The 25823-nt window shown below is 42.6% G+C and overlaps 1 protein-coding gene across 1 annotated transcript in view; it reads left to right on the top strand.

Annotated features, from left to right (window-relative positions):
• The first annotated feature begins 402 nt into the window (after positions 1–402).
• LOC136865927 (uncharacterized) overlaps positions 403–25823 on the top strand; it is a 113448-nt gene continuing 88027 nt past the window's right edge. Inside the window, exon 1 of the mRNA XM_067142476.2 lies at positions 403–514. The gene's annotated coding sequence lies outside the window, so the exon portion shown is untranslated. The remainder of the gene's footprint in view (positions 515–25823) is intronic.

Raw genomic sequence — 25823 nt, 5'->3', positions numbered from 1 at the left:
TACCCCTACACTACGGGGCCGGCGATTATTACTATTACTAGCTGTAATACCGGGCGTTTCCCGGAGAGTTTTTGAATGTGTGAATGTGTGACGTAATTTTTTGTAGAATGCGGCACAGTGCTATTATTACCGCAATAACGTAGGTAGACTCAACCTGTTCGTCCTATGGAGATTCACTCAGAGAGCATTAAAATCATACCATTTTGTACTTTTTTTTTTTCAGTCGTATTGTGTCCCCCCACTTCTTACTCCCAATCCCCGCTACTGTTCGTCTGTTATGCAGACTGCTAGTGAGTCAGTGTCAAGGTCATATGTGTTGCGCCAATACTTCGCAGTTCCAGGAAATGCATGCCGCTACGCTGCGCAGATAACGAAGTGGCAGAGCTTGCACTTCTGTGATGGACAGTTCGTACGACAGACGCATCAGCCACATAGCAAACATAGCAAACACACGACCGTGAATCGTGTTCCACCGATTGAAGAAGGCTACCTGGCATTTAAATCTTAATCTGAGGTAAGTGATACTCTTAACCACTTTGCAGTACCGCTCTAAGCTCCCTAACCACGCATTATTTTAAAAATGACAATCAAGTACAATTAATGAAAAAAAACGTATTCGTTGAAGAGGGGGTAAACATTTTTCTTTTTGCTAGTTGTTTACGGCGCACCGACACACAGGTCTTATGGCCACCATGGGACAGGAAAGGGCTAGGAGTGGGAGGGAAGCGGCCGTGGCCTTAATTAAGATACAGCCCCAGCATTTGTCTGGTGTGAAAATGGGAAACCACGGAAAACCATCTTCAGAGCTGCCGACAGTGGGATTCGAACCCACTATCTCCCGAACACTGTATATCGGCCGCACTTAAGCGACTGCAGCTATCGAGCTCGATGGGCAGTAAACAACAGCACAGTTAATTACAATGAAGGAAGGAAAGAGAGAGAGAGAGAGAGAGAGAGAGAGTGTGAGTGAGTGTGTGTGTGTTTTTTTAAATCATCATCATCATTAGTCGTTGTGCTCATTACTGAGCGTCGTGACCTCATAACTCCATAATTTCCTTGTTGCAACCTTGACAAGATGTCTCCATCCAGAGCGGTTTTCACATTTCGTTAGTATGACCTGAAGTGGTAGCCCAGTGATCTTCTTCGCCTGATCTATCCATCTGCTTGCTGTTCTTCCTCGTGGTCTACTGCCTTCAATTTTGCCTTGTAAAATTACCTTTTCCAAGTTCTCTCCGTCTCGTCTCAAAATGTGGCCAAGGAACTGGAGGTAACGTTCACTCACACGGGAAGATAGACGTTTCTTGATGCAGAGTTCTTCCAGAATGGAAACATTAGTTCTTTTTTCTGTCCAGGATACACGTAGCATTCTCCGCCAACACCACATCTCGAAGGCATCAATGCGCTTTCTGTCTTTAGCATTCACGGTCCAGGTCTCACAGCCGTACAAAAAGACGGAGAACACTAGTGATTCTACCAAGCGCATCTTCGTGGCTTTTGATATTGCCCGGTTCTGCCAGATCTTAGTAAGTTTAACCATTGCAGCACGACCTAAGACAATACGTCTTTTTACCTCTTTATCACAGTTTCCCGTGTCGTTGATGACAGACCCCAAGTATACAAATTCCTTAACTATATCCAGGTCTTTTAGGTATCCCGTAAGTTGGATTTCACCTTGCCGATCAACTACCATTAGTTTGGTCTTTTTTATGTTTATCTCTAGACCATACTGAAGACTAGTGTTCTTCACCCTTACAAGCAAGTCATGAAGTTCCTCTTCACTACCAGCGATGAGGGTAGTGTCATCTGCAAAGCGTAGGTTATTAATTTTTCTGCCACCAATCGAAATTCCACCATTCCAGCCATATACCTATCATATAGAATATACCTATCATAATATGAATGGTGTATGTGAGGATGGCGCACTACGTAGGACGAATGTCAAAGACGGCCCCCAAGCAAGAGGAACTCACGAATGAAGGGTACTCGGCTAAAGTTGTTTGTTTTACGTCTAGCTCACAGACCGAGCGGCCAACTTGCTCGCTTAACTTAAATGACACGAAAACATACGCCCTCTATCTCTAGTTTGCAACGTAATCTTAAATGAGAATCGTAAAACGTAGACAGGATACTTCCGGTAGAGTTTTGCGGAGATAAACTATGGACATGTCATACAAACTGATGTTAAATAAAACACGGCTTTTACTGGTCATATAATAGCATATTTCACTGGTTTAAAAGCTTACTTTGGTCATATTCTTCACAAAAATGTCGAGTGATTTTGGTTGTGTTTGGTAACGAGTTAAAGTAGAAAAAGAGTTTGCTACTTCCAGCTCGTCCGAGGACAGACGTTGGGCGTTTTTCTTTCTTTGTCACAGAATACTTTCGTCCTCTCTACAGTATTTGCTTTCGTGGGGAAATTAATTCAGTTCCTTTTTTGATAGAGCGAACAGTCTGCTGTAGCAGGGTTTTTGTTCTAGAATGATGAATAAAGAAAGTCTTTGAACAATATGCTATTTCCAAGTTCTGTTATACTTTGTTATCTTTTAGAGCATAAGTTGATGTGAGGTATTGTAACCTAACAGCCACGCAGGCTGTGATGTGAGGTATTGTAACCTAACAACCGCGCAGGCTGTGATGTGAGGTATTGTAACCTAACAACCGTGCAGGCTGTGATGTGAGGTATTGTAACCTAACAACCGTGCAGGTTGTGATGTCAGGTATTGTAACCTAACAACCGTGCAGGCTGTGATGTGAGATATTGTAACCTAACAACCGCGCAGGCTGTGATGTTACGTACTGTAACCTAACAACCGTGCAGGCTGTGATGTGAGGTATTGTAACCTAACTACTGTGCAGGCTGTGATGTTACGTACTGTAACCTAACAACCGTGCAGGCTGTGATGTCAGGTATTGTAACCTAACTACTGTGCAGGCTGTGATGTTACGTACTGTAACCTAACAACCGTGCAGGCTGTGATGTCAGGTATTGTAACCTAACAACCGTGCAGGCTGTGATGTGAGGTATTGTAACCTAACAACCGTGCAGGCTGTGATGTGAGGTATTGTAACCTAACTTTATTTGCTAATTGCATTACGTCGCACCGACATAGATACGTCTTATGGCGACGATCGGACAGGAAAGGGCTAGGAGTGGGAAGGAAGCGGCCGTGGCCTTGATTAAGGTACAGCCCCAACACTTGCCTGGTGTGAAAATGGGGAAACCACGGAAAACCATTTTCAGGGCTGCCGACAGTGGGGTTCGAACCAACTATCTCCCGAATACTGGATACTGGCCGCACTTAAGCGACTGCAGGTATCGAGTTCGGTATGTAACCTAACTATCGTGCAGCCTGTGATGTGAGGTATTGTAACCTAACTACTGTGCAGGTTGTGATGTGAGGTATTGTAACCTAACTACTGTGCAGGTTGTGCTGTGAGGTATTGTAACCTAACTACTGTGCAGGTTGTGATGTGAGGTCTTGTAACCTAACTACTGTGCAGGCCGTGATATGAGGTATTGTAACCTAACTACTGTGCAGGTCGTGATGTGAGTTATTGTAACCTAACTACTGTGCAGGTTGTGCTGTGAGGTCTTGTAACCTAACTACTATGCAGGCTGTGATATGAGGTATTGTAACCTAACTACTGTGCAGGCTGTGATGTGAGGTATTGTAACCTAACTACTGTGCAGGCTGTGATGTGAGGTATTGTAACCTAACTACTGTGCAGGTTGTGATGTCAGGTATTGTAACCTAACTACTGTGCAGGTTGTGATGTGAGGTCTTGTAACCTAACTACTATGCAGGCTGTGATATGAGGTATTGTAACCTAACTACTGTGCAGGTTGTGCTGTGAGGTATTGTAACCTAACTACTGTGCAGGTTGTGCTGTGAGGTATTGTAACCTAACTACTGTGCAGGTTGTGATGTGAGGTCTTGTAACCTAACTACTATGCAGGCTGTGATATGAGGTATTGTAACCTAACTACTGTGCAGGTTGTGCTGTGAGGTATTGTAACCTAACTACTGTGCAGGTTGTGCTGTGAGGTATTGTAACCTAACTACTGTGCAGGTTGTGCTGTGAGGTATTGTAACCTAACTACTGTGCAGGTTGTGATGTGAGTTATTGTAACCTAACTACTGTGCAGGTTGTGCTGTGAGGTATTGTAACCTAACTACTACGCAGGCTGTGATATGAGGTATTGTAACCTAATTACTGTGCAGGTTGTGATATGAGGTATTGTAACCTAACTACTACGCAGGCTGTGATATGAGGTATTGTAACCTAACTACTGTGCAGGCTGTGATGTGAGGTATTGTAACCTAACTACTGTGCAGGCTGTGATGTGAGGTATTGTAACCTAACTACTGTGCAGGCTGTGATGTGAGGTATTGTAATCTAACAACCGTGCAGGTTGTGATGTGAGGTATAGTAACCTAACTACTCTGAAGGTTGTGATATGAGGTATTGTAACCTAACTACTGTGCAGGTTGTGATGTGAGTTATTGTAACCTAACTACTGTGCAGGTTGTGATGTCAGGTATTGTAACCTAACTACTGTGCAGGCTGTGATACGAGGTATTGTAACCTAACTACTGTGCAGGTTGTGATGTGAGGTATTGTAACCTAACTACTGTGCAGGCTGTGATGTGAGGTATTGTAATCTAACAACCGTGCAGGTTGTGATGTGAGGTATTGTAACCTAACTACTCTGAAGGTTGTGATATGAGGTATTGTAACCTAACTACTGTGCAGGCTGTGATGTGAGGTATTGTAACCTAACAACCGCGCAGGCTGTGATGTGAGGTATTGTAACCTAACAACCGTGCAGGCTGTGATGTGAGGTATTGTAACCTAACAACCGTACAGGTTGTGATGTCAGGTATTGTAACCTAACAGCCACGCAGGCTGTGATGTGAGGTATTGTAACCTAACAACCGTGCAGGCTGTGATGTGAGGCCTTGTAACCTAACTACTATGCAGGTTGTGATATGAGGTATTGTAACCTAACTACTATGCAGGCTGTGATATGAGGTATTGTAACCTAACTACTGTGCAGGTTGTGATGTGAGGTATTGTAACCCAACTACTATGCAGGCTGTGATATGAGGTATTTTAAGCTAACTACTATGCAGGCTGTGATATGAGGTATTGTAACCTAAGTACTGTGCAGGCTGTGATACGAGGTGTAATGCTCATTTCTAAAGATAATAGGCAACTTGATATATTTGGAGTGTACAGACCGGGAGAGGGTAGCACAAACGCGGATTCAGAATTATTTGATAGGACAGTCAGCTATGTGGGAAACGACATGGAAAGAAAAGTGATTGTAGCGGGAGGTCTGAATTTGCCAGATGAAAATTGGGAAGTAATTGCGAACGACAGGAAGCATGACCAACAAATGGCAAATAAGTTAATATGGGAAGGACAGCTGATTCAGAAGGTGATGGAACCAACCAGAGGGAAAAATATCCTGGATGTCGTGCTGATAAAACCAGATGAGCTCTATAGGGAAACTGAAGTAATAGATGGTATTAGTGATCATGAAGCTGTTTTTGTGGTAGTTAAAAATAAATGTGATAGAAAGGAAGGTCTTGAAAGTAGAACTGTTAGGCAGTGCCATATGGCTGATAAAGCAGGCATGAGGCAGTTTCTAAAAAGTAACTATGATCGGTGGAAAACGGTAAATAAAAATGTAAACAGACTCTGGGATGGGTTTAAAGAAATTGTTGAGGTTTGTACGTTTAAGGGTGGTAAGGAATGGTAAAGACCCACCCTATTATAATAGAGAAATAAAGAGACTAAGAAGGAGGTGCAGACTGGAAAGAAATAGAGTTAGAAATGTCTGTGGAAGTAAGGAGAAATTGAAGGAACTTACTAGAAAATTGAATCTAGCAAGGAAGGCAGCTATGGATAACATGATGGCAAGCATAATTGGTAGTCATACAAATTTTAGTGAAAAATGGAAGGGTATGTATAGGTATTTTAAGGCAGAAACAGGTTCCAAGAAGGACATTCCAGGAATAATTAATGAACAAGGGGAGTGTGTATGTGAGGATCTTCAAAAGGCAGGAGTATTCAGTCAGCAGTATGTAAAGATTGTTGGTTACAAGGATAATGTCGAGATAGAAGAGGAGACTAAGTCCAAAGAAGTAATAAAATTTACATATGATAACAATGACATTTACAATAAGATATAAAAGTTGAAAACTAGGAAAGCGGCTGGAATTGATCAGATTTCTGGGGATATACTAAAGACAATGGGTTGGGATATAGTACCATATCTGAAGTACTTATCTGATTATTGTTTGGCCGAAGGAGCTATACCAGATGAATGGAGAGTTGCTATAGTAGCCCCTGTGTATAAAGGAAAGGGTGATAAACATAAAGCTGAAAATTACAGGCCAGTAAGTTTGACATGCATTGTATGTAAGCTTTGGGAAGGCGTTCTTTCTGATTATATTAGACATGATTGTGAAATTAATAACTGGTTCGATAGAAGGCAATTCGGTTTTAGGAAAGATTTTTCCACTGAAGCTCAACTTGTAGGATTCCAGCAAGATATAGCAGATATCTTGGATTCTGGAGGTCAAATGGGCTGTATCGCGATTGACCTGTCCAAAGCATTTGATAGGGTGGATCATGGGAGACTACTGGCAAAAATGAGTGCAATTGGACTAGACAAAAGAGTGACTGAATGGGTTGCTATATTTCTAGAAAATAGATCTCAGAGAGTTAGAGCAGGTGAAGCTTTGTCTGACCCTGTAATAGTTGAGAGGGGAGTTCCTCAGGGCAGTGTTATCGGACGTTTATGTTTTCTTATATATGTAAATGATATGAGTAAAGGAGTGGAATCGGAGGTAAGGCTTTTTGCGGATGATGTTATTCTCTATAGAGTGATAAATAAGTTACAAGATTGTGAGCAACTGCAACGTGACCTCGAAAATGTTGTGAGATGGACAGCAGGCAATGGTATGTTGATAAACGGGTTTAAAAGTCAGGTTGTGAGTTTCACAAATAGGAAAAGTCCTCTCAGTTTTAATTACTGCGTAGATGGGGTGAAAGTTCCTTTTGGGGATCATTGTAAGTATCTAGGTGTTAATATAAGGAAAAATCTTCATTGGGGTAATCACATAATTGGGATTGTAAATAAAGGGTACCGATCTCTGCACATGGTTATGAGGGTGTTTAGGGGTTGTAGTAAGGATGTAAAGGAGAGTGCATATAAGTCTCTGGTAAGACCCCAACTAGAGTATGGTTCCAGTGTATGGGACCCTCACCAGGATTACCTGATTCAAGAACTGGAAAAAATCCAATGAAAAGCAGCTCGATTTGTTCTGGGTGATTTCCGACAAAAGAGTAGCGTTACAAAAATGTTGCAATGTTTGGGTTGTTAAGAATTGAGAGAAAGAAGAAGAGCTGCTCGACTAAGTGGTATGTTCCGAGCTGTCAGCGGAGAGATGGCGTGGAATGACATTAGTAGACGAATAAGTTTGAATGGCGTTTATAAAAGTAGGAAAGATCACAATATGAAGATAAAGTTGAAATTCAAGAGGACAAACTGGGGCAAATATTCATTTAGAGGAAGGGGAGTTAGGGATTGGAATAACCTACCAAGGGAGATGTTCAATACATTTCCAATTTATTTGAAATCATTTCGGAAAAGGCTAGGAAAGCAACAGAAAGGGAATCTTCCACCTGGGCGACTGCCCTAAATGCAGATCAGTATTGATTGATTGATTGAGGTATTCTAACCTAACTACTGTGCAGGTTGTGATGTGAGGTACTGTAAACTAACTACTATGCAGGCTGCGATATGAGGTATTGTAACCTAAGCTCTGTGCAGGTTGTGATGTGAGGTGTTGTAACCTAACTACTGTGCAGGCTGTGATGTGAGGTATTGTAATCCTACAACCGTGCAGATTGTGATGTGAGGTATTGTAACCTAACGTTTTTTGCTAATTACTTTACATCGCACCGACACAGATACGTTTAATGGCGACGATGGGACAGGAAAGGGCTAGCAGTGGGAAGGAAGCGGCCGTGGCCTTGTTTAAGGTACAGCCCCAGCACTTGCCTGGTGTGAAAATGGGGCTAACCACGGAAAACCATTTTCAGGGCTGCCGACAGAGGGGTTCGAACCTACTATCTCCCGAATACTGGATACTGGCCGCACATAAGCGACTGCAGGTATCGAGTTCGGTATGTAACCTAACTATCGTGCAGCCTGTGATGTGAGGTATTGTAATCTAACTACTGTGCAGGTTGTGATGTGAGGTACTGTAAACTAACTACTATGCAGGCTGTGATATTAGGTATTGTAACCTAACTACTTTGCAGGTTATGATGTGAGGTATTGTAAACTAACAACTATGCAGGCTGTGATATGAGGTATTGTAACCTAACTACTGTGCAGGTTGTGCTGTGATGTATTGTAATTCTACAACCGTGCAGGCTGTGATATGAGGTATTGTAACCTAACTACTCTGAAGGTTGTGATATGAGGTATTGTAACCTAACTACTGTGCAGGCTGTGATGTGGGGTATTGTAACCTAACTACAGTGCAGGTCGTGATATGAGGTATTGTAACCTAACTACTGTGCAGGCAGTGATATGAGGTATTGTAACCTAACTACTCTGAAGGTTGTGATATGAGGTATTGTAACCTAACTACTGTGCAGGCTATGATGTGAGTTATTGTAACCTAACTACTGTGCAGGCTGTGATGTGGGGTATTGTAACCTAACTACTGTGCAGGCTATGATGTGAGTTATTGTAACCTAACTACTGTGCAGGCTGTGATGTGGGGTATTGTAACCTAACTACTGTGCAGGCTGTGATGTGGGGTATTGTAACCTAACTACTGTGCAGGCTATGATGTGAGTTATTGTAACCTAACTACTGTGCAGGCTGTGATGTGGGGTATTGTAACCTAACTACTGTGCAGGCAGTGATATGAGGTATTGTAACCTAACTACTACGCAGGTTGTGATGTGAGGTATTGTAACCTAACAACCGTGCAGGCAGTGATATGAGGTATTGTAACCTAACTACTACGCAGGTTGTGATGTGAGGTATTGTAACCTAACTACTGTGCAGGTTGTGATGTGAGGTCTTGTAACCTAACAACCGTGCAGGCAGTGATATGAGGTATTGTAACCTAACTACTGTGCAGGCTATGATGTGAGTTATTGTAACCTAACTACTGTGCAGGCTGTGATGTGGGGTATTGTAACCTAACTACTGTGCAGGCAGTGATATGAGGTATTGTAACCTAACTACTGTGCAGGTTGTGATGTGAGGTATTGTAACCTAACAACCGTGCAGGCAGTGATATGAGGTATTGTAACCTAACTACTGTGCAGGCTGTGATGTGAGGTATTGTAACCTAACTACTGTGCAGGCAGTGATATGAGGTATTGTAACCTAACTACTGTGCAGGTTGTGATGTGAGGTATTGTAACCTAACAACCGTGCAGGCTATGATGTCAGGTATTGTAACCTAACAACCGTGCAGGCTGTGATGTGAGGTATTGTAACCTAACAACCGTGCAGGCTGTGATGTGAGATATTGTAACCTAACAACCGTGCAGGCTATGATGTCAGGTATTGTAACCTAACAACCGTGCAGGCTGTGATGTGAGGTATTGTAACCTAACAACCGTGCAGGCTGTGATATGAGGTATTGTAACCTAACAACCGTGCAGGCTGTGATGTCAGGTATTGTAACCTAACAACCGTGAAGGTTGTGATGTGAGGTATTGTAACCTAACAACCGTGCAGGCTGTGATATGAGGTATTGTAACCTAACAACCGTGCAGGCTGTGATTTCAGGTATTGTAACCTAACAACCGTGAAGGTTGTGATGTGAGGTATTGTAACCTAACAACCGTGAAGGTTGTGATGTGAGGTATTGTAACCTAACAACCGTGCAGGCTGTGATGTGAGGTATTGTAACCTAACAACCGTGCAGGCTGTGATATGAGGTATTGTAACCTAAGAACAGTGCAGACCGTGTGCTGTGGGTCGCGGTCGTCTGTAATTAGCACCCGCGGATGGATGGCCATGACCGAGAGACATATTAATGTTCATTTTCTTTTCCTACAGGGGAAGTTGTCACCATTTTATCTTTGCTAAGGACTGCAGGTATTTTGTGAGTAGTTGGAATTTTACCCCGTTTATAATATTCAAAGACAGTTCTATGAAGAACATCGTTATCCAAGTCTTCTGCTGTAAATGCGTGATTATTTTTGGCTAATAAATGTATATTCGGGGTGTCAAAATTTTGGGGTACCTGGCAAATATGACTTCTAGGCCGCCTGACATATGCGGTACGTCGGGTTTATTTACACCATACGCTTCAACAGTCGGAATTTTATTATTGGAAAAAGTCAGGTTTCGCGTTTTGTTCTTCACTGGATCATTCCTCAAAGAAACTACACATGAAATATTATGTTCGGAGACTGGAAAGAACTTGTCTGCATTTTTAAGAGCAGCCATGCAGCGTCTCATGCGAGGGTGAGTCAGTAAATAAGTCACAAACATGTGTCCCCTATACGATTTGAAATTACGCGCGCAAATTTTGCCAGCAGATGGCAGCGCATGTATGCTTGTCGTACGACATCTCGCGGGCGCTCGTTAGACTGTTGGTGCACGATGGCACATGTGGTGCATGACTGTACACGAGGAGAACAGGATTGTCCACAGAAGAAGCGCATCCCGTCTATGGTGAAAACTGTTTCTCACGGAAAGCTATGTTCAGTTGGATCCAGAAGTTTAATCATGGAAGGAAAAGAATCAGAGATCGGGAGCGTCCTGGTCGTCCTGCGGATTTGTCAACTGCAACCACATTGCAAATCATCCGTAATGTTTGGGCCGTCATTTTGATACAGATGATGCCGTAATCTATGAGCTTACATGCTGGCTGCGACAGCAACCAAAGGACTCCTTTGCTGCTGTCTTTCAAGAACTTGTAAAGAGATGCGATAAGTGCCTGAATGTACAGGGTGAATACATAGAAAAGTGAAATAAATGTCAGAAAGTTACTTTGATTATTTTTGCCTCAATTCACTTTTGCGACTTATTTATTGACTCACCCTTGTATACAGATGTAGAAGTAGATAAGCACTCTTTTATCTACATAATGAAGTCAGGGGTGGGAGGTGAGCAACTACTACGATGCATAACGCATGCGCAGTAGGGTGGGCCGTAAAAACTCTCATTCCTTGTTTTCCAAGTCGTAATACCGCGGAAAATTTGCGAATTGGGTAGAATAAAACGAAATAAAAAAAGAAACAATATATGTTCATTTCTTCCGGTCGCGCACGTGTCTAAAGTTCGCCGAAATTCGGAATTTTTTTCATACTTTTACGATAATTTTCTATCGCTTAACTAGTCAATATTTAAATGCAATAGCTCTAGTCGACTCGTATTCGAACCAATAATGATTTAGAAAAAAGAATGGTTCACATCGGTTAAGGTCTTTCAATCGCGCAACAGCCGTCAAGAATCTAACAAATTCTCGCGCTCGTCGTAACTCGCTCGGGGTCAAAGACCCTGACGCTCCGCCCACCTACCACTCTCGCCGCGCCATTGTTGTGTCAGTCTGCACTTATCCCCCGTGTTTGATGTGTGTTTCATTCGCTCTTCCAGTTACTATTGTGGCATTTGCACCTACCATATTTCGACGTTTGTTTTGTTTTATTTTGCCTAACTTTGTGACTTAACGGCGGTACACTATGGCTGTACCTAAGAAACTCATCACAAGACAGGTATTTGATTGTCCTCTACAGCATTTTGTGCACCTAAAGACTTTTCGTCAAACAAGCTTCCTACTTATGAGGACGTGATTCGGTGTTGTTCACAGGAGAGATACCACTTGGCGCTTCAAGTTAATTATAAGAGCGTCCGTTTTTCACACGTTGCCAGTACAGTAGCTAACAAAATATCAGGAAACTTCCTTCCGAACGGTTACAGGTAAGAGAATTGTGCAACTTATAAAAGCGTTGCATAATAAATATTACAGCATTCGAAAATCATATACTCAGGATAAGAATAAAGATTCTTTTAAGCAGAAAATTGACGAAATTTAGCAAATATGCTCATTGCTTTTTGTCGTAGTGGCTTGCAAATGTCCCATTGTTGTTAATTGCATTTGTAAGAGACGAGATTCAGACTCATCATCCAGAGTTAAATGGTCGTCACGCGATCTTCTTTCCAATGATTGAATACATTTCTTTGTTTCAGATATCTCCAACCCTCCAATTTTGCCTATTCCGTGTGCTCGTAATAAGTAAACAAATCTTAGCTCAATATCAGGTATTTTGTTTGATTTCGCACAAACAGAGTTGACGGTTATATCGCGTTTACATAAATCAGAGGTTCTGTTACAAATGCATTTACCAAAAATGGTTCACATTCAAGCAGCTACGTCAAAAAGCAATGAGCATTTTTGCTTAAACGAATCTTTATTCTTATCCCGAGTATATGATATTCGAATCCTGTAACACTTATCATGCAACGCTTTTATAAGTTGCACAATAGGGAACATGCATAATTTTCACAAAATATATATTTTTTAAAAGTACGCCAATGAAATAGTACGTAAACGTATTACATTATGGTAAGTTGCCTTGTTTTCTACCATTAAAAAAATGTTCAAAATTGCTTTTCCGCAAGGCGAGTGAGACGGCCTCTGACGTAAGCGGTGCGATGTGACGTCACGATCCAGTACCGCATGCAGCTCTACCAGCCGTTGTGCATCAGCCGTTACTAAAAGCCGATTGTTTATTATACGTGATCGCGAATAACTTCAAAATGAAAGAAAAAAGGTTCAAAACAGCACAGTCAGACAATCTATCATGTGTACATGTCATAATTCTTGAAAAATAGTGACTTTTGTGGCCGCAGAAATTCGCGGATAAAAAGCAAGTTTGCAAGTGGCATCTTTTGTATGCGTGCAATGTATTGCAACTCATAGTATTAGGATAACAATGAACCTGGATAGAAATCACATCACTTTCAACATTTCCTTCTAAACTGATTCCCAAATTATAGAATAACATTACTTTTTCGGGGTTTCAGCATTAGTAAAGTAAGAAATCAGATTTTAGCACTAACATAAACAGATAGGTAGCATTATAGTACTACTCCGCCTCTGTGGTGTAGTGGTTAATGTGATTAGCTGCCACCCCCCAAGGCCCGGTTTCGATTCCTGGCTCTGCCATGAAAGTTGAAAACAAATAGTACGAGGACTTGAACGGGGTTTGCTCAGCCTCGGGAGATCAACTGAGAAGAGGGGTTTCGAATCCCACCTCAGCCACCCTCGAAGTGGTTTTTCGTATTTTCCCACTTCTCCTCCAGGCACCTAAGGCCACGGCCGTTTCCTTCCCTCTACCTTGTCTATCCCTTCCGATCTTCCCATCCTCCAACAAGGCCCCTGTTGAGCATAGCAGGTGAGGCCGCCTGGGCGAGGTAATGGCCCTCCTCACCAGTTGTATCACCATACCAATGTCTCATGCTCCAGGACACTGCCCTAGAAGTGGTAGAGGTGAAATCCCTCGCTGAGTCCGAGGGAAAAACCAACCCTGAAGGATAAACTGATTAAGAGAGAAACATCATAGTACTATAGGTCTATAATCTAATCACTCCCGAAAAAATATATATTTATGGTTGGGGCAACTGGCCTATCCACTTCTGGGGCCCATGAAAGAGAAACATTTAATTTCTTGGTGGAGGGAAAAAGTTAAACATGATAAAGATAAATATGACTTCATCTAGTTTCCACAAGTCGGGCTGAGTGTTTCAGACGGTTGAGGTGCTGCCCTTCTGACCTCAACTTGGCAGGTTCGATCCTGGTTCACTCCGGTGGTAGTTGAAGGTGCTCAAATACGTCAGCCTCGTGTCGGTAGATTTACTGGCACGTAAAAGAACTCCTGCAGGACTAAATTCCTGCACATCGGCGTCTCCGAAAACCGTAGAAGTAGTTAGCGGGGAATAAAGCCAATAACATTAATTTACATTTGGCTTTAAACAAGCTGAGCATTTCAACCAAGAAAAGTGTCTTGGTGACATTTTAGTCCTTCAACACAGGAATGTCTTTGGGTGCTGTGACTTTTACTTATTTTCCTATTTGCTTTACGTCGCACCGTCACAGATAGGTCTTATGGCGACGATGGGACAGGAAAGGCCTAGGAATGGGAAGGAAGCGATCATGGCCTTAATTATGGTATATCTCCAGCATTTGTCTGGTGTGAAAATGGGAAACCACGGAAAACCATCTTCAGGGCTGCCGACAGTGGGGTTCGAACCCACTGTCTCCCGGATGCGAACTCACAGCTGCGCGCTCCTAACCGCACGGCCAACTCGCCCGGTATTTTTACCCTTCGGTTTATTGACTTGGCTTGTATAACCTAAAACGTAAGCTAAGTTGGATAATATTTTAAACACCAACATCACTATTTTCACCCGTGTGCAATTATTTTATTTATTTCATTAATATTATGATACCGTAATTATTACAATTGAGCATTGTTAACTTATAAGACCCCAACAGACAAGCATTGGTTTTGTGTAGAGATATACATTTGTTAAATTCATGTTGTTTCCTTTAATGATGTTCACGCCTATTTTTGTTATATTACAGAGTATTTAGCTGTAGCCTAAATTTCTTTACAAATGTAAGCTCTTCAATAAAGATATAAATAACTGTCGCATGCCAAGATAAATTGGTATAATTAGAGCTGTCGATATGGTTCATAACCCCTTTGGTTTATTACCTTGACATGGATCACCCAAAACATAGGTTAGGTTTGGAGAATACTTTAATAATCAGCATTAATTAATGCACTGTTTATTACTTTCATATTTTAAGGTGTAACTGAAGCATGTAATTAAAGCATCATACATTAAAATTTAAAGTTTTACCGCTAGAACAGCTGACATGGAAAAGTAATTGAAAATTCAAACAAATTCAACTTACGTTAAAATGATCTTCAAAAGAATAAGCTGTAGACTTTTCCGATATATCACCAGCATTTCGCCGGCTCGCCAAAATCCATTTCTCCGTAGTTTTAGCGTCTTTGGAACATCTATAAACAATTTGTTTGGGATGGTATGCGATGTGCTATTGCACATCGGAACTATACACCATTTACACTGACTGACAGAGCAAATGCAACACCAAGAAGGAGTGGTTCGAAAGGGATGAAAGTTGGGGAAAAAACAGAGACGGCACGGACGAATAATTGATGTTTATTTCAAACCGATATGCAGGTTACACAATGCGCACGGCATCGACTCAGTAGGATGTAGGACCACCGCGAGCGGCGATGCACGCAGAAACACGTCGAGGTACAGAGTCAATAAGAGTGCGGATGGTGTCCTGAGGGATGGTTCTCCATTCTCTGTGAACCATTTGCCACAGTTGGTCGTCCGTACGAGGCTGGGGCAGACTTTGCAAACGGCGTCCAATGAGATCCCACACGTGTTCGATTGGTGAGAGATCCGGAGAGTACGCTGGCCACGGAAGCATCTGTACACCTCGTAGAGCCTGTTGGGAGATGCGAGCAGTGTGTGGGCGGGCATTATCCTGCTCAAACAGAGCATTGGGCAGCCCCTGAAGGTACGGGAGTGCCACCGGCCGCAGCACATGCTGCACGTAGCGGTGGGCATTTAACGTGCCTTGAATACGCACTAGAGGTGACGTGGAATCATACGCAATAGCGCCCCAAACCATGATGCCGCGTTGTCTAGCGGTAGGGCGCTCCACAGTTACTGCCGGATTTGACCTTTCTCCACGCCGACGCCACACTCGTCTGCGGTGACTATCACTGACAGAACAGAAGCGTGACTCATCGGAGAACACGACGTTCCGCCATTCCCTCATCCAAGTCGCTCTAGCCTGGCACCATGCCAAGCGTGCACGTCTATGCTGTGGAGTCAATGGTAGTCTTCTGAGCGGACGCCGGGAGTGCAGGCCTCCTTCAACCAATCGACGGGAAATTGTTCTTGCACATGCTGAAGAATGGCGGTTGATGTGGCGTGCGGGGCTGCCACCGCTTGGCGGCGGATGCGCCGATCCTCGCGTGCTGACGTCACTCGGGCTGCGCCTGGACCCCTCGCACGTGCCACATGTCCCTGCGCCAACCATCTTCGCCACAGGCGCTGCACCGTGGACACATCCCTATGGGTATCGGCTGCGATTTGACGAAGCGACCAACCTGCCCTTCTCAGCCTGATCACCATACCCCTCGTAAAGTCGTCTGTCTGCTGGAAATGCCTCCGTTGACGGCGGCCTGGCATTCTTAGCTATACACGTGTCCTGTGGCACACGACAACACGTTCTACAATGACTGTCGGCTGAGAAATCACGGTACGAAGTGGGCCATTCGCCAACGCCGTGTCCCATTTATCGTTCGCTACGTGCGCAGCACAGCGGCGCATTTCACATCATGAGCATACCTCAGTGACGTCAGTCTACCCTGCAATTGGCATAAAGTTCTGACCACTCCTTCTTGGTGTTGCATTTGCTCTGTCAGTCAGTGTATATTTATAAGTTTTCTGCCTCACCGTCTGCGCAGGATTCATTTTAAGTCTAAAATATATCACTCAATGCCCAATGTATAGACGTCGAATTTAACCAAACCAGACACTAACATAAAGTAGAAATACGCAAAGTGTATCCTGCTTCTCACAGCACACTATGTGTTATTTCGTCCACTAATTCAGTCAACCTGTACGATGACGTCAGACCAATGAGAACGCGTACTTGCGTCACGTGATATTTTCGTATTTTAATTTAGATTTTTATCATGTTTGGAGTTATTATTTGTACATTCTGATCACATTTTTTGAATTCTGCATGAAATTTTGAATCAGATTATCACATTTTTAATAAAGCCCCGGATCATGCATGTTCCCTATTCTCTTACCTGTAACCGTTCGGAAGGAAGTTTCCTGATATTTTGTTAGCTACTGTACTGGCAACGTGTGAAAAACGGACGCTCTTATAATTAACTTGAAGCGCCAAGTGGTATCTCTCCTGTGAACAACTCTGAATCACGTCCTCACAAGTACGAAGCTTGTTTGACGAAAAGTCTTTAGGTGCACAAAATACTGTAGAGGACAATCAAATACCTGTCTTGTGATGAGTTTCTTAGGTACAGCCATAGTGTACCGCCGTTAAGTCACAAAGTTAGGCAAAATAAAACAAAACAAACGTCGAAATATGGTAGGTGCAAATGCCACAATAGTAACTGGAAGAGCGAATGAAACACACATCAAACACGGGGGATAAGTGCAGACTGACACAACAATGGCGCGGCGAGAGTGGTAGGTGGGCGGAGCGTCAGGGTCTTTGACCCCGAGCGAGTTACGACGAGCGCGAGAATTTGTTAGATTCTTGACGGCTGTTGCGCGATTGAAAGACCTTAACCGATGTGAACCATTCTTTTTTCTAAATCATTATTGGTTCGAATACGAGTCGACTAGAGCTATTGCATTTAAATATTGACAAGTTAAGCTATAGAAAATTATCGTAAAAGTATGAAAAAAATTCCGAATTTCGGCGAACTTTAGACACGTGCGCGACCGGAAGAAATGAACATATATTGTTTCTTTTTTTATTTCGTTTTATTCTACCCAATTCGCAAATTTTCCGCGGTATTACGACTTGGAAAACAACGAATGAGAGTTTTTACGGCCCGCCCTAATTGCCCCCTAATCACTGGGTCTTAACGGGGCCGTATCTTCTGTTGATGTTGTAACTCTAAAACTACCTTCTCAAGATTAAAATAGGAGGATTTCTCCAGTCCCTTCATAGAACAGCTCAGTATCCTTCTTGTATTTTCATTAGTGTGAGTCGCGATGATATTCGAAAGTGTGCGTCACTGCAAGCAAGGGGAACGTTTTTAATTGGTCAGTGCTCGGAGCAATGTCAAGAACACGACGCATGTCACTGAACTCCAGGTTCCCAACAGTTGTTTACCTAGTTCTTTGTTAAATGATTTCAGAGAACTTGGAAATGTATTAAACCCTTCCTTTGGTACATTATTCCAATCCTTAACTCTCCTTCCTCTAAATGGTTATTTGTCCGTATTTGTCCTCCTGAATTCCAACTTTATCTTAATATTGTGATCTTTCATACTTTCAAGCTTATTGCTCCATTCCACGCCATTTTGTTTGTAATATCTGTTAGCCTGTTCAGTCTGCCGAGACTAAAGCTGAGTTGTTCCTTTTCCACGTACAGTATAATACTGTTACCATAAGTTTTCTCTTTCAGATAGCGTAAAATTTAATTTACTCAAAATTAGTTTCGGCAGACTGAACAGGCTAACAATTGTTTACAAAATTGGACTCTATCTAAACATGACCACTCCTCACTGACTTGTGCTCGTACCTTCAGGCTTGACGTCTACCATAATAATAGTTATCTACGCAATTTTTGTGTAAAGTGGACTTTTATTTTGCATGAGTGCAAGAAGTTCACGGCGTACAAGTATGTACCGTACCCTTTCGTATTGGGTAACATAATCAAGTGTCTTTAAAGTAGGGATGGCTGAAAATTAACGTAGCAATAATTTTCTCTCGGTTACAATTTTTAACCGAATACAAATAACGTGTTACTGTTAAATAAACTCCTAAAGTACACTGACTGACAGAGCAAATGCAACACCAAGAAGGAGTGGTCAGAACTGTATGCCAATTGCAGGGTAGACTGACGTCACTGAGGTATGCTCATGATGTGAAATGCGCCGCTGTGCTGCGCACGTAGCGAACGATAAATGGGACATGGCGTTGGCGAATGGCCCACTTCGTACCGTGATTTCTCAGCCGACAGTCATTGTAGAACGTGTTGTCGTGTGCCACAGTACACGTGTATAGCTAAGAATGCCAGGCCGCCGTCAACGGAGGCATTTCCAGCAGACAGACGACTTTAAGAGGGATATGGTGATCGGGCTGAGAATGGCAGGTTGGTCGCTTCGTCAAATCGCAGCCGATACCCATAGGGATGTGTCCACGGTGCAGCGCCTGTGGCGAAGATGGTTGGCGCAGGGACATGTGGCACGTGCGAGGGGTCCAGGCGCAGCCCGAGTGACGTCAGCACGCGAGGATCGGCGCATCCGCCGCCAAGCGGTGGCAGCCCCGCACGCCACATCAACCGCCATTCTTCAGCATGTGCAAGAACTATTTCCCGTCGATTGGATGAAGGAGGCCTGCACTCCCGGCGTCCGCTCAGAAGACTACCATTGACTCCACAGCATAGACGTGCACGCCTGGCATGGTGCCGGGCTAGAGCGACTTGGATGAGGGAATGGCGGAACGTCGTGTTCTCCGATGAGTCACGCTTCTGTTCTGTCAGTGATAGTCACCGCAGACGAGTGTGGCGTCGGCGTGGAGAAAGGTCAAATCCGGCAGTAACTGTGGAGTGCCCTACCGCTAGACAACGCGGCATCATGGTTTGGGGCGCCATTGCGTATGATTCCACGTCACCTCTAGTGCGTATTCAAGGCACGTTAAATGCCCACCGCTACGTGCAGCATGTGCTGCGGCCGGTGGCACTCCCGTACCTTCAGGGGCTGCCCAATGCTCTGTTTCAGCAGGATAATGCCCGCCCACACACTGCTCGCATCTCCCAACAGGCTCTACGAGGTGTACAGATGCTTCCGTGGCCAGCGTACTCTCCGGATCTCTCACCAATCGAACACGTGTGGGATCTCATTGGACGCCGTTTGCAAAGTCTGCCCCAGCCTCGTACGGACGACCAACTGTGGCAAATGGTTCACAGAGAATGGAGAACCATCCCTCAGGACACCATCCGCACTCGTATTGACTCTGTACCTCGACGTGTTTCTGTGTGCATCGCCGCTCGCGGTGGTCCTACATCCTACTGAGTCGATGCCGTGCGCATTGTGTAACCTGCATATCGGTTTGAAATAAACATCAATTATTCGTCCGTGCCGTCTCTGTTTTTTCCCCAACTTTCATCGCTTTCGAACCACTCCTTCTTGGTGTTGCATTTCCTATGTCAGTCAGTGTATAACTGTCTCCCCATGTTGTGAATTTCAACAGTGAATTCATCAATAGTTTTTATCACCTCAGCGTTCATTGCCAGCTACCTTCTAGGGGAAAAGAAGTTCAATTTCCTTCTCATTCATGAACCTACCACATATTTTAAAACTTCAAACGCAAACTCTCGAACATAGGATATGAACTGCTTGCATCCGGGGGATAGTGGGTTCGAATCCCACTGTCGGCAGCGCTGAAGATTTTTTTCCGTGGTTTCCCATTTTTACACCAGGCAAATGCTGGGCTGTACCTTAATTAAGGCCACTGTCGCTTCCTTCCAATTCCCAGGCCTTTCCTATCCCATCGGCGCCATAAGGCCTATATTTGTCGGTGCGACGTAAAGCAAAATAGCAAAAAAAGAGATATGAACTGGAGATAGTAAACAAGTGTAAGAGTCGCCTGTAGAATTACCTAAGTGAAAAGTACGTATTAATGAATTTCCTAATCAAGTCAACAACAATAATGCAATACCGGTATGTATACTTGATTACTTTCTACCAAGAAAGAAAACCGCTTATCTAATTTCGTGTTAGAAAATTTCTGGTGTCTTCATCTTCAGATTTAGATTTGCTTAGTCATTGAATTACTGACTGTGTTAGGAGAAACCAGCATGGCGAGGTTATTCAATTTAGTGTGTAAGATGTATAAGGCGGGAGAAGTGCCATCCGATTTTCGGCAGAATGGTGTTATACATATTCCCAAGAAAGCCGGTGTTGACAAGTGTGAAAACTAAAGCACCATTAGTTTAGTATCTCACGCCTGCAAAATGTTAACACGTATTATTTACAGAAGATTGGAAAGACAAGTTGAAACTGAGTTGGGAGAAGACTAATTTGGTTTCAGAAGAAATGTAGGATCATGTGAAGCAATCCCGACTTTACGTTTGATCTTAGAGGACTGAATTAAGGAGAAGCCCACGTAAATGCCGTCCGCAGATCTAGAAAAGGCATTCGATAATGTTGACTTGACCAAGCTATTTGAGATTCTGAAGGTGATTGGGATCAGATACCGAGAACGAAGTATTAGCTACAATGTGTTTAAAAATCAGTCTGCAGTAAAAAGAATCGAGGGCCTCGAAAAGGAAGCAGCAATGCAGAAAGGAGTGAGACAAGGCTGCAGATTGTCCCTCGTCCCTTTCACTGCTTATATTGAACAGGCAGTAACGGAAATCAAAGAGTAATTTGGGAAGCGAATTCCAATCTAAGGAGAGGAAATCAAAACCCTGGGATTTGCTGATGATGTTGTTATTTTATCTCAGACTGCAGATCTGGAGAAATTGCTGGAAGGTATGGACGAACTCTTGGGTAAGGAGTACAAGATGAAAATAAATGAGTCCAAAACAAAAGTAATGGAGTGCAGTCGAACGAAGGCAGGTGATTCAGAAAATATTAGACTAGGAAATTAAGTCTTATAGGAAGCAGATGAATATTGTTACTTGGGTTAAATGAGCAAGGATGGCAGAAGTAAGGAGGACATAAAATCCAGACTTGCACGAGCAAGGAAGGCCCTTCTTAAGAAAAGAAACTTTGCTCACTTCAAACATTGATATAGGAATTAGAAATATGTTTTTGAAGACTTTCGTGTGGAGCGTGGCATTGTATGGGAGTGAAACGTGGGCGATAACTAGCTCACAAAGAAAGAGAATAGAAGCTTTTGAAATGCGGTGTTAAAGAAGAATGCTGAAGGTGAGATGGATAAATGGAATCACGAATGAATGTAATTGGTGAGAGGAGATCGATTTGGCTAAATTTGACCAGAAGAAGAGATGGAATGATAGGACACATCTTAAGACACCCAGGACTTGTTCAGTTGGTTTTTGGTGGTAAGACCGGCAGAGATAAACTAAGGTAAGGATATGGCACGCAGATAAGAGGAAATGTAGGATGTAGCATTTACGTAGAAATAGAAAGTTTAACTCAGGATAGGGAGGCTGCATTATCCAGTGAATGTACTGATGACTCAAACAACAACAACAACAACAACAGCAACATAGTCATTGGGACATGAAGTTAGTAGGCTAACTATTGTTCAATGATAATAATAATAATGGTGATTATGCAAATAAGTTCAGTCTGAATAACTTTATTATAAGGCATTTATAAGCGTGTTCGAGCTACTCGTAGTTCTTTATCACTAGAGTTACAAGAAACGTTCGTTTTGTAACTCATCACAACATTGTAAGAAGTATAATGAATGTTGGAACGTTATTTTACCTATCTGAGTCACAGGTTACGGTTACATTGAAATAACCTTGTCAACCATCATTTTGTGATGCACAAAATGTCATGATCTTGGAAAGTAGGAAAACAAATAACTTCTATGGATTTAAGGTCCTGCAAAAGCTGAAAGATATTCTGAGCATGAACAAAACAAGTTCATTAAAGAAGTTCATCGGATCGATTCTAGAATTGCAATCTTGAGCAGTGAACATTCATTTCACAAGCTCAGCTCCCACGTGAACATTGAAGAACCTCTGAACATTAAGCCGCGATCACTCGCCATGGCTCCCGTGGTAGACTTTACTCAGATCGGAATTATTGTTGTTTAAGTGAGATGAACAAATGTGTGGAGTATTCCTAGATATACTAGCTGGAGCATCTGAATCGGAATTTATTTACTTATTTTTATTTATTTATTTATTTATTTATTTATTTATTTATTTATTTATTTATTTATTTATTTATTTATTTATTTATTTATTTATTTATTTATTTATTTATTTATTATAGAATGTCCCAGTGAGCTAGTGGCTCAAGGAGGGACTGCCCTTTTCAATCACAGCTTGGCAGCTTTTAGTTTCAGTTAACAGATAAGGCATAGGCCTACACATATAACAAGGAATATTTTACAAATATTGATTTACATCATAATATCATTATTTTACATGGAAAAAAGAAGATATTCAAAATAAACTAAACGTAGGTGGAAAAATACACAGTGGTTATCGATTTATTCTCCAACATATTGTTCAAGGAAGTACCTGCATACTTCTTTCGTAATCTGTACAACTTATTGATTTGTTTTAATTTGGGAGGTAGAGTGTTAAAGGCTGCGCTTGCTCAATAACAAATGCTTTTAACACCATATTTGGTAGTGTTTTGGAATCTTAGTAAGACTGGTTTGCTGAACTTGTGTTATGGGTGTGAATGTCCTTGCTGTATCGTAGTTCTGTATTAACAGAAATCATAATATTTTTATACCTGAACATAAATAAAGTTTGAGAGTATTTAATCTGGAATTGTACTGGTAATATGTTTGTTTCCTGAAAAACTTGAACACATGGTTTTAGCAAATCATATCCATACATAATTTTTAAAACTCTCTTTTGGAGTATTTCTAGTTGCATTACAGGTTCCTGTGTACAATTTCCCCATATTATATTCATGTACATAAGCTGTGAATGTATGAGGGAGGTATATATGTTTCTTAACTGTTGGTTGTTTATTCCACAGTCCTTCAATCTTCTTAGTACTCCAATTACACTAATAACTTTTTTCTTTACATTTGAGATATGCTCATTCCAACTTAAGTTATTGTCTAAAGCCAGGCCTAAATATGAAAACTGCTTTACTCTTTCAATGGGCTCATTGCCAATTTTTACTATATTACAGGTATTGATTATTTGTGTTGGTTTATGGAATACCATGTATTTTGTTTTTGAGGTGCTTATTACTAAATTATTTATTGTTCACCATGATGTTAGTATGTCCATATCTGTTTGCATATACTCCATAATCTTTTGTTCGCAACTGATGTCATAAAATTTAAATATATCCTCTCCTGCCATCAATTGAATAATTGCGCTTGACATTTTCAAACCACGCCAATATAAGAATTTTCCAACATAACTCTGTGACACACGGGAGCAAAGCATCTTTATATTCCAGCTTATTCTCGTCATCGGGTTTTTTGAGGGAAATGTCTGATTTGGCATCCCCTGCAGCAAGTTACTACATAGGGTAGTCGATACTTTCATCCCCATCTAACCCCCTCCCCACACTAGTTACTTTCTGGGTACGGCCCTGATCGCTGTTAAAATTATGTAAGGATGGAAACAACACATCATTTGTGATAAAAAATATATGGACTTGCCTGTCACCACACACGCACAGACCGAAAGCTACAGTCAACACAACAGAACCATACTGATAAACAATATTTAATTCACACTCATAAGGAAAAACTAACTAGAAATTGACTGTACACGACGCAGACTTAACTTCAGCTGACGCCAGAGCGTGACTGTTGCAATCTTAGCAGTGTGGGCGGATCTTTCGTGGTGGATTTCATCTCACTTTCTGCTGCTGCTGCGTCTTAATAGGCCATAGCAAGCACGTCAAGGAGGTGTTACACCAGCGATCGCGGGTTAACATGTGTGCCTTAAGTTTTCTTACTGTCTTGTTTAAAAGTCGCACCAACACATGGAAGGTTTTCGACGACGGAGGGGCAGTGGTTGTAATTAAGGTACAGTCCCAGCACTTGCTTGGGAAATGGCAAATCACGGGAAACTATTTTCAGAACTGCTGACGGTCGGATTTGAACCCACTGCCTCCCGAATGCAAGATCACAACTGTGTGACCGTAACCACACGGCCGACTCGCTCAGTAAATTAGCGGCTTATTTCGATGCAGGCCTAAATGGTGATGACATTTCGCTATAAATGTTGTCAGTGCTTTTGTGCAACGTGTATTGTGTTATTTCTGGAATGACAGTTATCTGTAACATGGTGATGTGTTTACGAAACAACAGTGGACAGTTCGGCGGCCACCCCCCCCCCCCTCAGGCTCTCGGGTGAGGCCTCCAACTCATTGTCTGCGCTGGTTAAGAGAGCGAGCCCAACCGCACATGCGCCATCATGGAGGGGCTTAACCTTACTTTCTACGCACATGACAGCAAGCCTAAGCTCATGGAAGGGCCTAACCTCAGTTTTACGACCGGATGCCCTTCCCGACGCCAATTGCACAAAATGGCGGATATACGCATCTCCTTATGAGACGTCTTAAGGGCGCTTGGGCAAGATGGCTGCTGCACTTAGGAGACTCCCTAGGGACGCTTGCGCAAGATGGTTGCTATACATGGGTTCTTATGAGACGCCCTAGGGATGCTGGCGCAAGATGGCGGCTATACGTAGGCTCTTATGAGACAGCCATAGGCGATTGCACAAGATGGCGACCCTACATGGGCTCTTATGGAGAAAGATGATGACTATGGACGCCTGTGTAAGGTGGTGGCTCTACACAGGCTAGTATGAGGCTAACTCGTAGAACGTGGGTCAGAGCAAGATCGCGGCTATACACAGGCTCTTATGGAGAAACCTGGCACAGGGGTGACATAGCAATTAAGGTGACGGCCTAAGGCTGATGGCGCAAGATGGCGGCCGCGTACAACTTCCTAGTGCTAGGGACCCCGAAGCAAGATCGTCGCAGTACATACGTTATATGAGACTAACTGTGGACTAGCAGCTAATGGCGATACATTGTTCTTATAGGCCTAACTCTACACAACTTGTAACTTATGATATATTAGTTTGATTATCTTAACATTCGAGAAATGAGACAAGGGCTACTATGCAAGATGACTGCTATACTCTATTTGTATAGACCTTAACTATAGGTTCGCCTCAGGGGCTCACAACTTGTAACTTATAACCTATTAGTTTTATCAGCCTGAAATTTGAGAAATGAGGCAAGGGTTATTGTGCAAGATAACTGCTATACTCTATTCGTATAGACCAGATGGTGACTGCTCTTATGGA

This window comes from Anabrus simplex, chromosome 3 (assembly GCF_040414725.1).
Source record: "Anabrus simplex isolate iqAnaSimp1 chromosome 3, ASM4041472v1, whole genome shotgun sequence".
NCBI classification, from domain to species: Eukaryota; Metazoa; Arthropoda; class Insecta; order Orthoptera; family Tettigoniidae; genus Anabrus; species Anabrus simplex.
Note: the sequence above shows the minus strand (reverse complement) of the source record. Positions and strands in the feature narration are given on the sequence as shown.